Source organism: Pollicipes pollicipes, unplaced genomic scaffold (assembly GCF_011947565.3).
Source record: "Pollicipes pollicipes isolate AB1234 unplaced genomic scaffold, Ppol_2.1 Scaffold_4740;HRSCAF=5597_pilon_pilon_pilon, whole genome shotgun sequence".
NCBI lineage: Eukaryota > Metazoa > Arthropoda > Thecostraca > Pollicipedomorpha > Pollicipedidae > Pollicipes > Pollicipes pollicipes.
Window position 1 is genome coordinate 41,922,299 of NW_023596545.1, and position 12,698 is coordinate 41,934,996.

A 12,698-nucleotide genomic window follows, 5' to 3' on the forward strand; every position below is an offset into this window, starting at 1 on the left:
CTGACGAAATAGCATTTTATGAAAAGGCATAGAAACACACATAACCTAAGGTTCGTTGCCTGAAGTCGTTTCGGTTCTGTGTCTCAGCATAGGACAAAGGTGCATGTGTGGCTTTAGTCCAGTGGAATCGGTCGAAAAGTAGCATGGTTTGTGCACTAAAAAACGGTACGGTGGCAGGCGGGTTTGGTCATAGTCCCAATATGTACGTGCACACAAATGCACATTACAGTCATGGACAACATTGCAAAGTTGTTTGTTGTGGGACATTCATGATTATTGTTTTGATGTGTGCAAGATGGTTGCTGTGACTGGCATGCTTTTAAGCACCAATTAACAACACGTCTATTACTTTCCATAAGTTTTAAATACTGTCCACAATTGTGTACAAACTGCATGGGTCAAAGGAAAATACTTTGTGTTAATTGTCACCATGGGGCACCCTTTCTTTTTGGACTTGGCAAGTGCAGCAGTGCCACAAAGTTAATGCATGGAACGAATGAAATATTTTTAGCAAGTAGTTAAGAAGGATATGTTAATACCAGTTTCATGAATAATATTCATTTTATTGAATCATGATGATTGATTAGATTTATATGTGTTACATTTGCCTTGCACTGGGCACTTCAAAATGTGGCCTTGTACCAGGGCACTTAAGTGCCAATAGGGTAAATATGGTGACAGGTGCTCCATATAAGGAGCCTAGTGATATGTCTTGTGTGTTCCTTTCTTATAAATGATACCATGCCTGGAGGTGTTTATGCAGGATATGTGATGCAATACAAATGTTTGTCCATGTGACCACTGATCACATTTATGATAGTCAAACATACGCATAAGTGCTGGAGCCATGAACAAAAGTTTTTGATGCACAATTTCAGTGTGTTATTAGTTTGTATTATCCTGGGATGCTATCTGCATGGCTGCCTAGCATTAGAGAAATGCTAGCTTTGTAGTGCATGTGACATACTCCCATTTGTGATCTAGGAAGCTCAAAATTGAAATTCTGGCATGTGTTACATATGAACAGACAGCACCCAGAAAAATTGCATTGCTCTTGCTGCTAATGTACCTGCCATGTAATGGAAAATTTTCTTTCTTTGTGTATTGATAGGGAAAACAATCTGTTAAGCATTTGTATACTTATGTTATATGCCTGCATGGTGGCACAATTTATGATAAGAAATATGATTAGATGTGTTGTGTTTTGATGTCCTAATGTTATGTAAGTATTCCATTAATGTAGGCACTGAAAACAATAATAAATCAGCTAGGAAGATGAAGTACTGGAAGTATTGCCAAGTTGAGGAAGTTCTTATGAAACAGCCCGCATTTAAGGTCGGGCGATCCGGCCTCACTCTTGATTTTTGCTACATGTTGTTAAAACTTTGTTGGCAATGTTGTGGGTACTGTTTAAGATGTGAGCCTCTTGAAAGCATTTTTTGTTGGTGCTGGGTTGCTGAACCCACAGCCTTTCTGTTCAGTTGAGCTAAGACCAACTCTGCCTGCCCTTCAAAATAAGCTGAGCTAATGATGAAGGCAAGCATGTAAACATGTGTTATATAAAGCATGTGTTATAGCCTTTTTGGTACTTCAGATTGGTGTAAAGTTCTAAACTGCATTAATAATCATTGATCAGAACTTGGTGTGGAAGTCATGTGCTGATACAAAATGGACCAGCTTTTAGTCTCAGCTTGCTGATTGGTGAGGAACATTGAGGTTCTTTTATTCACTAGAGTGGATGTTGTATTTGCATATGACTATGCATGTGACTACGCATATGTCTGTCTACTATGGTACAAACAGCTCAGTCCACCCGTCATGTCTGTTGTAGACAGAGCAGTGTTAACTGGAGGTTTTCATACCATTACAGGTTTCTCTGCATGGTCTGAAGACCATGGAGTCGGCAATGGACACTGAGGATGCTGTCGGCGGCCATGCGCCATCTATTGATCCTGACAGTGCTGGTTGGGGTCGGATCGACCTGAACACACTCAGCCTGTCTCCAGCTGAGAGCCAGCCGCCGAGGCGCAGGTCGCGGCGTCTCTCGGGCGTCATGCCCTGGTCCGCGCACGGCATGACGCTGCGGCGCCGTGGCGCCCCGGCCGCCCTCTCGCCGGTGGAGCGTTCTCTCGGCGCGCTGCAGCTCGCCGCCGCCGCCGACCAGCCCGGCTCGCCGCGCTCGGCGGGATCACCAGCCAAGGAGGCCGCGGAGCTGCTGACTGCGCCCGCCTCCTCCCGCCACTCTCTGGCCCAGCTGAACACGCTCCCGGCGACGGCCGTCGCACCGCGGAAGTCGCGCCGCCGCTCCTTTGGCGGTGTGCCGGCCGCGGCCGTCTTCGACGCGGACCCGCCGCCGCAGCCGGGAAAGGAGAACAGCTGCGCTCCGGCCGTGGGCGTGAGCGCAGCGTTGGGCGGAGACGCCGCCGCCGAGCTTCCGCCCCCTGGTGCTCCCAGCTCGGACGCCACGCGCCGCACCGCCAGCAAGAGGGGCCGACGGAGGTCCGTCGGCGGTGCGGAGGTGGACGCCGGCCGCAGCGGCGCGTGCTCGGAGACGTCGGGCGACCCCTCGGACTCAGCACCGGACAAGACCCGCCGCAAAGGCAGCAACAAGTGCCGACGGCGGTCTGCCGGCGCCGGTGAGGCGCCGGCGAGTTGCGGCATCGCGCGCCTGGAAGACATCGCCCCCCTTGAGTCCAGCGCTCCCATGGAGTCCAGCGCTTTCGTTGAGTTCGGTGCGCCGCTGGAGTCCATCGCGTCCTCGGAGTCCAGCGTGCGCACTGGGTCGGCTGAGTGGTCACCACCGGACCGAGCGGTACCCGCCGAGCCCGTGCCGTGCGCCGAGAGCGCGCCGATGTGTCGCACTCCGGCCGTCCTGCCGCTAGAGCTGGTCGAGTACTACCGCAACCAGAACTACGTGGCGCCGTCGGATCGGCCGCTGACGACGATCGAGGAGGTGGCGTCGCACTTACCGCCGCCGCGCGGCCTGCGCCGACCCGGCAGGGGACGGGGCAAGGTGCGCCAGTGCGTGTTCGACGTGACGCCGGCCAAGGAACGGCTGCGGCACCTGAAGGCCTTGAGGGTCAATCGGCACATGAAGCGGCGCGCGCCGGCAGCGCGGCCCAAACAAGCCAGCAAGCTGCTGGACGCTAGACTGAAAGAGCTTGACTCGTTTCACCGGGACTGGGATGCACGGAATGCTTTCCATACGTCGTCTCCCGATGTATCTGCGCCTGCTGTAGCCGGCGTGACGCCTGCAGCCGGTGTGACGAGAACAAACACGTCACGTCCCACCTCAACTCCGCCGGCAGCGCCACCTGGCGCTGACGCTGACGCGCCATCCGCGCCATTTCCGTTTCACCTGCCGGCGTCGATGTCCGGTGCCAGCGCTGTGTCGTCCGCGTCGCTACTGCCGCCGGCCGAGTGCATGGAGGCCGAGGTGGCGGTGGCGGGCCCGGCGGCGGCCGCCTGGCTGCAGTGGGAGGGTGAGGCGCGCCCGTCGCCGCCACACTCGACGTGGCAGGGTCCGCCGGAGCCGAGCACGCCGGCGCGCGCCTTCCAGCCACCCGGCGACGAGCTGGACGTCAGCGTCAGCAGCGGCCTCTGGGCGCGGCTCGAGATGACCGAGACGAGCGTCGAGTCGCTCGACTCGAACGAGTCGGCGCCGCGAGACGAGTCGCCCGTCATCAGCGGCGGCGGCGCGCTGCCGCGGGCGGTGACGGACGAGGACGAGCCGGAAACGCCGCGGCTGAACGGTCCGCTCGACGACGCCCTGCTGGGTTCGCCCAGCGTGACGGACCTGGCGCTGCCCTGCGCTGATGTACAGCAGTGCGTGTGATTGGCGGGGTGGTCCGCTGCTGGCGTGTGGTGGTCCGCTGCTGGTGTGTGGTGGCCCGCTGCCTGTGTGGCGCCGAAGCCAGCGTCGGGGCGCGTGCAGCCCGCGGTGCGTGCGTATCGCGGCCCGCTACCCGAGCAGGGCGGACGCGCTCGAGACGAGACGCAATCTCGGGCTCTTTTGACAGTGCATCGGGAGACGGCGAACTGGTCTTCTTTATCTCTCGGTCGATGATGCGCAGGGATGTAGAGACTTGTAGCAAGTACGGGGTGTCATTGTGAGTGTGCAAAGGCAGATGTCGGCATACCGTATGCATGTTATTTGTGTTTTTCAGCTTTTACTTTCGCTCGTGGACACTCACTTTGCTGTCTGTTTGTACCTCCGTGGATATGAAGCCACGCGACATCTGGACATTATGTGGACGTTTTCCACGTGTTATGACTCGTCCACGAATTTGGCAAAGTTTTTCGCTGGCGGCACCCCACAGGCATTGGAATCGCTGGAAGTCGGCCATGTATTCCTTTGGTCTGCGATTCGGTGTCTGTTATGGTTCTCCAAGACAATGTCCATGCTGTATCATTATTTTGCATTTCTGCGGGGATCCTTCCCCAATGTGGGCTTAACATAACAGATACGTTTCTTTTCCCAGTGGGGCCGATAGGTGTGCGAACCAGACGCCAGCTATGGCTGCGTGTGCTTCAGTGACTTCTAGACCCTTGAACCCTAACATGTTCCGCGCTGTGAGAGTCGCGAATAAAGCAGTTTGTCTGCGTGAGAAGTCCCGCAATGCTATCCTTCACTTGGCTGGACTGTACAGGTCAGAGTGTGAATGGCTCTGCCAAGAACAAAAATTGCTGCTCCTGACAATACTGTGCCCATTTGCTATTTCGGGGGACCGATCTCAGTCCTGAGTCAGGGATGGGGGCTGTCGATAAAGGGCGTAGTGCATGATGGTTAGATGGGGAGTATTGATCGGGTGTGAATGGAGCGTGACAGTGTCCGGACAGGTAGACGCGCTCAGGTGTATATCGCGCTGCAGCACTGGGGGGATGCGGCATAACGAGGGGAGGGAGATAACCAGGCCAGCGCGAACTCGGAGGGCCAAAAATGCGTGACGTGATTTATGGACGGTCCCTGGTGGTTACAGCTGCCTGCAGATCCACAGATGAAGGGGGACTGGATAGGTTTTGTTGATCTCGAATGCATGCTCGGCGACTGTCAACGGGTGTTTCCTATCCGGTCTGGGGGAAGCAGCTCCTAAATGTGGGAAGAAAGCGAGCCAAACGAGGGGAGTTCCGTAGGTGGACTATTTTGCGGGTAGGTTTCGTCGTTTTTCACTTTTCATCTCCAACTTATTTTGCAAAACTATGCTCGTAGGCCGGTGTTAGAGGCGGGAACACAAAGTCGGTGAGTCGCACGTTGCCATTGCCATGAGATCAATTGTTTCTCAGCCAACAGTCTATCTGGCGTGTGCTGGCTTCTCGTCGTTGTCCGGCCACTGCGTTATCTTTGAACCTCTTCTCCAGGTACCTCCGCCTCTCTTTGGAGGCGGATAATCCCAAAAGCCCTCCTTGGGTACGCCACTGCTGGTGAAGCTAGCGGCTGAACGGATCCGTATAATCATAATTATGTGGATCCGTTTGTCACTAATTGTATTACATCATATGGATTCAATCAGGTTCCAGGTGGTCCCGGGGGCCCATAGGGCAGAAACCCTGGCGCTTTTTCGATGTTGAAGACGCCCGAAGCCCGTTGGGTTTCTGTCACAAAAAAAACGGCCTTTAAGGCATCGCAACAAAATCAAGCGTCTCCGAAAATAATAAAGGTACGCGAATATAACGGGACCCTATAGCGACGAAGGGGCCTCCCTGGCTGAAACGTTCTATGCCCAGAGCCTTCACGCAGGGTCTCGGAAATTAAGCAAACCATAGCCGAGGGTAACACGGCATTGGAATGCTCTCGCCATGCTGCATCAGATGGGGCCGAACATCGGTGAAGGTGGTATTTGACAGGTCGGTCAGGCCATAGGGGTCAAATTAGTGCATTATAGTTCCCTCAGCTCGTAACCTAACGCATAAGAGGGCGTCTTATGAGTTTGGGAAAGGTTTACTAGGTGAACAAAAGTGAACATCAGATGGCACCCGTGATGTCATCGTCATCACTGCCCCTTTACAACGTACTCTGATGTTGAGACCATGGCGTCGCCTGCCTCCCATCCTTGCAGGAAGGCCGACTAGCGCAGGTTATCCAACCCCGTACCTCCGCTTTCCTACAGGCGCAAATCTACACTATTGGTACCCCTACGATATGGCATGCCAGGTCAAAACGGTGAAGGTTTTTGTTGCATTGGCCCGCCCAGCGATATAAGGAAACTTTCAGAGATGTAAGACCATTTAAGCTTACATCGTAAGGCCCTTAAAAAGCAAATGTGTTCACCAAGATCACAGTCCGACCAGAATTGACCCAGGATGGCCATAAATAACAAAAGAAACCAGAACGACATAAATGCACCTTGGCGATATTCATTGCTCTGCAAGGATCATAGGTCATTTCAAGGACAACAAGCTTGACACCCGCACCAGCACACAGGCAGTGTCACCTAGCTCGCTGGCTATTCAGCCCCTTAAAAATTACCGTTTACATGGGTGTTCGAAGGTACTTCCAATTTAGGCTGGAAGGATAATCCGACCGTGGACCCCTCATCAAGGTGTTAACATTGAGAAAATCAGCCTTACGTCGACTGATCAGCCTTACGAATCAGAATCAGCCTTACGCCTGGCCCGCACTTGGATAATTCGAATCGAGGTACATGTTATGTGAATGAAGCGCGTTATGAGACGAACAGTCGCAGTGCTGCAGCTACCCAGCAGACGACAGCTGGGGAGCGTCAGGGTTTGTGCGAGAATTGTGGCCAGAGAAATAAGTGAAAGGGAATGTAAAATAAGGAGCAATATGGACCTCATCGAATTACCGGCCAAGCGGTATCGAATTGTATATGCTTTGTGTCGATTGGCCCCATAGGATTGGAGCATGGGACTAACTGAAAACGTGCTGCTGGCGGCCTCAGGGGTTTTGAAGGTCTTTGATCTGATATGTCATCGTGCTCTGGAAAGATTAGGTCGTCGGCTATGGCACACCAATTGATAATGGTCTTCCGCCGATCAGTCCCATAGCCTTGGGGTAAAGCTAACATGTCTGCAGGCTAACTTTTCATGGCTTTGGGGCATTTTTGGAAATCTTCTACCTGACCCAAGGCCACCATCTTCCAGGGAAAACATGCTATTGAATCAACGGCATCAAATGGTGAATGATGTCTTCCGGTCCCATAGGCTCGGAACATGGGGTTACTTGTGTGACGTGCGGCGTATTTATCCGCCGCGAGCCACATGCTGGTTTTCAGTGCAATTAGGATATTCTTGCTGCGTGTGTATTTTTGCAATTCCGGAGACGGGATGGAATAGCTTGGCTTCAAATATGGCGCGCGGTGCGTTTATCGGTTTTTTCCATGTGCGAGTGCGGTTTTTGTTTACTGCGTTTGGCCCGAGTGCTCGATCCGGACATGCACGACAGGGAGATCAATAGGGAGTGGTCCCTGAAAAACACCGGCCTCGTCAGAGTATGGGGGCACGTTGCAACAGTACATGGGAACGTTCAGACGCTGAGACGGGCAAGGTGTGGGAGCCCTATCGACCTGGCGCGGCGACGGCTGGACGCTTGGCGCCTCCACCTCTCCACCACGTGAGCCCGGCGGAGGAATCGCCGACCCTTGGGCGACGCTGAGATCCCGGCCTTTTTCTCTTTTTAGATAATTAAGAATACGCGTTCTGTAGGTCTTGAGATTTTGTGCTCTCACATTTATTCTGATCTGTAATATGGCATGCACTCTTTTCGTGCTTACATCGTTTCGCAGTAATTAACATTTCTTACACAGAAACACGTCACTACTGTGTGTTGTTTTTTGGTGTACTGACCCCTGCCGGTATTTTCTTTGCGCTTCAATGAACAGTCTGTAAGAAAGTAGCGGATCGATGAATAACGTGCGATCTTAATTTTGTGCCATGAGAGAGGACACGTCTTGTTCAGGTCCATGTTTATAAGTCAAATCAATTATCTTGCATAGCTTGTATGCTGTGCATACCTTGAGGTGGCTGTGCGTTTTCCACGAGTGTAATGAAAGGATTGCTGTCACCCGTCACAGATGCTTTGCGTTATGACTCCTCGCGAGGAGTGATGGAGGACATCCTACACAGTACGTAGGTAGGTGTTTAGCCGTGGGTTGAAAGGTTCCTCTCCCCGGATAAATTAGTGAATTGGCTGTTGGTCGATCTCCCCGCGACTCACAGATGAGGTGGAACGTTTTGCGCGTCGCTGGCCGCTCGTGTAAGTAGCAGCTGCACGTGTAGGGCACCGTTGATGGATTCGCGACTCGCAGAACGTGAGACTCGCTTTTCATCTGCCTCCTTGCAACTCTCAGAAGGTGGAAATCGAGAAGGCAGAAGGTGGAAGTGGGCGATGGACTGTCGAAAAAGTTGGCTGATTTTTTCCGTTGGTGGATTGGCACGCAGTCACAGAAAGAGGTTTGCTGGCAGTGGATTCGGCTACTGAAGGCACCTTTGTCAGAATAATTACAGCGACTCCAGAAAGCAAGGTTCGCATAAATAAGCCGATGAGGGATTCCGGCGTGCCGAACTGTGATTACGGTGACAGAATATTAGCAGCGGATGAGGGGTTCCGGCGTGCCGATGAGGATTCCGGCGACTGAGGATAGTGAGCCGATGTGGGATTCCAGCGTGCCGATGACGTATTCCGGCATTACTCTGTGACGAGAGAAGGTGGGGGCTACGTGGTGATGCCACGGTGAGCCTTACAGCAAGTGCCTGCTATTTACTGTGGATACACTCCGAGGTAGGCGTGGTGTATGGCTGTATGGCTCCGCTCGTAATTGAGGGGGTCTGACCGTTGCACATAACCTGCACAGACTGTGTGTAGCGATTACACTATAGACCTTGCTTTATCATGACCGGTGACAAGCATGCACCAGATGGTGTGAATGTATGAATGCTAGCTGCGGAATTTCAGTGTTTTGTCACGTTTGCTGCCCATTTTAGGACGAAAGCATCTGTTTCGTAAAAGCCCATGTAATGTCGGTGCGCCAATGTTTTCACCACCACATGCAGTCGCCCCAGTTAGTTGGCTTATTACGGGGAATTGCCTCCACGATAATTACCTGTGGATCATTGCAATAGGTAATGTAGTCAACAGCCGTCATTAGCAGTGAGATGCTTAACCGATCTAAGCAAATATGATTATTACGCGTAGACGTATTACTCCCACGGGGCCTTTTTCCTTTCGTGAGGTTGATAATTAGTAAGTACAAACACTATCTTTAGGAAGGTATTGATAACATTATGTATTAGACAACGTTATGTGCGAGCACGTAACTCCAAAAACTAAACAGGAACTTCATCTAAATCAGACACGGCGCTTGTTGTTTTTAAGCAAGCTGGGCTTTGGAGTCACGTGACTGCCGTATGGTGTCGGTGCAAAATCCGTCGGGTGAGCATGACAATATTTGCTGGACCAAAAATGAGGAGCCAGTACTCCTAGTTACGCGGATGCTAAAAAAAGGAATCAAGTTGAGGAAACCTAACGACGACATAGCATGAAAAACCCGCATGACACTTGCAAACTTACTTTTCGTGGTTTAGGGCATTCCTGGTGACCTTTGACCTGACCCAGGGTCACAATCTTTTAAACAGGATAGGTTATCGTCCATGGTGCATCTGTTTGTAAAGGGTGTGCCGATCGGTCCCATGGGCTCGGGACGTAGAGTTATCTACAGCCAAGCTCGGTGGTTGGGGCGTTTTTGGTGACATTTGACCTCGCTCACGGTCACCGTCTTCTTAAAAGGACATGGCGGACAGGAAGGGCTGACGTACAGAAAAAGCAGGTAGAAGGGAGAGCGCAGGGGGCACGAGCACACCGTTCCCTTCCCTTCTAAGGTTCCGAGGGACCAGGAGGGCCCACCGGGCCGACCGTCAAGGACCCGATTGGAGGGCCCAAGGGTACGAAGGGCTGGTCGGAGTCTTCCTCCTCTGCTGCCCGACCTGCGGAGACGGACCTTGAGATGACAGCCAGAGGGTCCTTTGCGCCGTTCAGGGACCCCTGGGTCGATAAGGGCCTGCATGTCGGTCAGGCACCACCAGTACCGTACAGTCGACTCTGTGCTGATATGGGTCTGAGGGCTCACTTCCGCAACAACGACCAAGCTGGGGCCAGCGATTTACACCAGTCGGGGCCCCGCATCTGCCAGGGGCCCACAGTGCCTACTGCAGGGTCCTGTGTTGGCAAGGGGTCCCGGGTCGACCAAGAGCAGTGTTCAGTGAGGCCCGAAGAACAGCCCACGGACTCACCGCAACCGACGATCAAGAACCTGATTGAAGGGCAAAAGTGCCCGAAGGGCTAACTGTGCGTCACACGAGGGATTTCGGCCCGCAGGGCCGTGACCTGAAATATCACACGGAGAGTCCCTTCCACTGATTGAGGACCCCCAATATAGGTATCTATGCTGGCAAGAGACCGCCAACAAATTATCCAAACAGTTATCTCCGTGTCGATCTGAACCCTGCGATCCCATTTTCCGAGCAAGGGCAATGCCGGAGCCTACCATTTGGGTCTGGCCTGGGTCTCTGAAACAGTGACTGTCGATCACGGGCCCATGGCACCTAACAGGGGGTCATGGGTCGGCAAGTGGCCCCGATTCCATTACGGGCTGTGTTTGAGGAGGCCCGAAGAAGAGCCAAAGGACCCCTCGGAACCAAAGATCATGGGCCCGATTGGAAGGCTGAAGAGGCGGAATGGTCTGAGGGACTGGTTGCAGGTCACCATAAGGACGCCTCCTACCCGTTGGACCGTGACCTCAAAGGTCAGTTAGAGGGCTTCTTGCATCGATTGGGGCTCCGTTGGACAGTGAGGGCCTCTATTTCGGCCAGAGACCATCAACACCGAACAGTCAGCTCCGTGTCGTTTTTAGCCCAAGCACACCTTGTCGTTCTTAGCCCAAGCACACGCAGGGCCGGGCCCGCGATTTGCATCGGTCGGGGTCTCTGTAATGGAGTACCTGTCAACGGTCCACAGTTCCGAACAGTGTGTCTTGTGTCGGCAAGGAACCCCGAGTCGGCCAGGGGAGCATTTCCTGAGCAGGGAGAGAGGCGGGAGCCCGAATGCCAGAGGGTCTTTGCGTTGGTTGAGGCAACAACATAACATTTCTTCGGCTTCCACTTAGTCTTATTTTGGGTCACCTCAGTAAGCCCAGATGTTTTTGAATTTTCACTCCAATCTATGGTAGTTCAGTTCTCAAGTAAACAGTGTGGCTGGAGGAGTCCACATTGGAAGGGAATGGGCTTGACTACCCTTCTGGCGCAAGTGCTGGGTATTTGACAAATACGTTGGTGGAAACAGGTATACACTGTTCGGGTCACTAACTGCCAGACATCACGTGCCGTGCGTTTTTCACTGCTGAGGCCTTCGTCATCCTCAGGCCTGAATTTATCACCGGCATGCGAGCAAGCCCGTCCGACTTTCGGCGATTGAAGTCGCATACCCAGCACCGAATTAAGCGTCTAAACTGGCGTCGAGGATCGCCGATCGTCGCTCGCTGCGCCAGGTGTGCCAGCTCCTGTGGAATGCTCGGAACGTGCAGTACGTGCAGACTGAGGGCATCTTCAGCCAACAGCAACTCAGTCACTCAACTTAGCAACTAAGCTAGCATTGACTGGCCAAAGGTCGATGGAGCGATGAGATGTCGCCAATACTGTCGCACTACGCCTCATCAGCCGGAAGGCTAGTATGTATTCATATGCATTTTTTTATTATATTTTTCATGCATTCATATGTACAGCCACTCCATCAGTGTGTATTCGTCCAGCATGTCATGGACGTCCCCCGCCTCCAAGTCGCACGCTGGCAAGGTGGATGCGTGGTTTCCAAGTTCCAGCTGGATGCTGGTATAATCCACGCGGCACTCCGAATGTTGAGGCTGGCGGTGAAGACCTTGGACCTGCTGAGCGCATCTGATCCTGCTTCTGCTTTGACGAGATGACATTGCATGGCCTACAGTCGTATAACTAAAGCCCTTGTCAAACAAAGAATACCGCTGTTAATTGATCCGCTGCATTTCATATGAACAACCGAAAGCTCATGGACGTGGATTGTGGTGCACTCTTAGACCCCATTTGGTTCAAGGCTCGAGGAAGTGTCGCGCGCAGCGTATCCATCCGCCGCGGGCCACATGCTGTGCGAGTACGGTTTTTGTTTCGCACGTTTGGCTCGGGCGCTCGGTCCGGCCTAGTGCGCCGGGACGATCAATAAAGAGCGGCCCGCTAAAACATCAAACTCGTCAGAGGCAAAAACAGTATAAAAACAGTCACAGAAGCAATGGTGGGGGAGTCACAATCATGGAGACAGTCGACTGTCGGAGGGACAGTGAGACAGACAACAGAGATGGGGGTCTTATCGTTCTGGCGCGTCGACGGCTGGGCGCACGGCACCGATGCCTCTACCAAATGTAAGCCCGGCGGGGTAATCGCTCACCCTTTGGCGGCTCCCAGAGATCCCCGGCCCCTTTACGTTTTATAACCTGATGTGACATTAATGCATATATATATATATATATATATATATATATATATATATATATATATATAGCTACGCTATATATACGCTCTGTAGGAATGTCGAGGTTACGTACTCGCACATTACTTATGATTCTTTATGTGTCGTGCACTCCTTTCGTGTTTGTATGGTATCCTAGTAAATAGCATATCTAACATATAAATATGTCACGAGCCTGTGGTGTTAAATCCCG